We start from the raw sequence: 1751 nt of genomic DNA on the forward strand, positions 1-1751 counted from the left end.
AGCTACCAGTGCTGGGAGGTGAGTTCATAGTAATACCTAATAAAAGCAATAATCATGGATCTGGAAAGCTACTGAATCCTGAGCCTCTTTTCTCCTCCATCCCCCTCCATGATTCCAGCATCACATCTAGTACGTCTGAACAACAATGTGACACGTTAGCAAGGACCAGTCTATTTCACTTGGACAAATTCATTTTTAATCACTATAACTAGACCTTCACAATTGGAAATTCTGGTAACACACTAAGTATTCCAGTAGCTCTAGATTTGTTTTACAACCTACTTTTCCAGTTAGCAGTTTTTTAAAATATGTACAGGTAATAATTAATATTTATTTAGCACCTGTCATCTCAAAGCATTTCAGAAACTATCTCTAGGGAGACAACTAGTGGGTGCAGAGCAACACTGCACATCATTGGGGAGGAAATATTTTGGCCAATGACATTTACCACTTACTTAACACATGGGATCTCCAATATCTTCACGTAGTAGGCAGTTTGTAAGATCTCATTGTTCAGATCCTTTCATATATGTATGCTCTAGTTATTTATAAAAAGAGAGGATATTTGAGTATGTAATACTACAAGTGGGATGAATAAAAATTGTACCATATTATATGCCGGCCTGACATTTGTCATGAAAAATTACTTATCCGAGGCTCAAAAATCTACTTGCCCACTTTGCCATGGTGATTGATGGTAATGAAAAAAATACCATCTTACTCACCCATAAAAAAATTATTTGTCTTGGATGAGTAGAGTTACCAAGGCTGCTGCCTGCATAATGTGCCTCTGAAATCTATTGTACAGAAAAGCTAAAGCCAATAAAGAAAGCTATCACGGTACTGTGAGACTAGATTGATAGGGATTTCCCTCTCCACCCTTCCCCCAAACTGATCACACTGAAATTCAGAACTAGAAAGCTAAAAGGAACAAAAAAATTTTTTTTCAGATAAAGCCATTTCTTCTGACACCTAGTTTCAAAATACCCAACAACGGAATGTCTCTCCAAATCTACCTGGTTTGAAGGAATTGTGCCAATGCACTGCCTTAAATAAAGGAGTTAGACTGGAATTGTTACTATGTTAAACACATTGTTACAGTGAAAAGTGAAAGTGATCTGTTGGATTATGTTCTTTATTAGGCTTTCTAGCCCCTTGAACCTCCAGACCAGCAGGCAAATGGCTGGAAGGACATTGTGTTACACTCTTTAGTTACTGAGTCACAGCAAAGGGATAAGGTGCACTCATCTGGGTTAACCATGGGTACCAGTATTACCTACACCCCACTTTTCATTTCCAGGACCTCTCCTCTATGAAAGTGGGGCTTATAATGGCTATAATTTTCATGATCTTCAAGATGGTTTGAGGTCCTTATTTCAGTTTATTGTGGGGGCCCATACGATTCCAAATAAGTAGGTATGATTGAAAATTTTCAGTCAAGATTGCTTTTCTATGGAAAATTGTCATTTTGACAGAATTTTTTTGTATGAAAAGTATCTTCTTTTTGCTGAAAGTTTCAACTTTTCATTCAAAACAACAACCAAACCCTAAAACTAAAAAGTTTGTGCAAACATAAAAAAATTTTGAATCAGAAATGGCACCACAGGGCTTTGCTGTAGTTTGTGTGCCTTGGGCCCTGCTTTCATCTATAGGTTATCACATCTCCCATGATCCACTTTAGAGACTCAGGAAAAGGGAGACTGGTGCATCATGGAAGATACAGTCCCAGGGAGCCTGGCCCATAGAGGAGA

Source organism: Malaclemys terrapin, chromosome 5 (assembly GCF_027887155.1).
Source record: "Malaclemys terrapin pileata isolate rMalTer1 chromosome 5, rMalTer1.hap1, whole genome shotgun sequence".
Taxonomy (NCBI): Eukaryota; Metazoa; Chordata; order Testudines; family Emydidae; genus Malaclemys; species Malaclemys terrapin.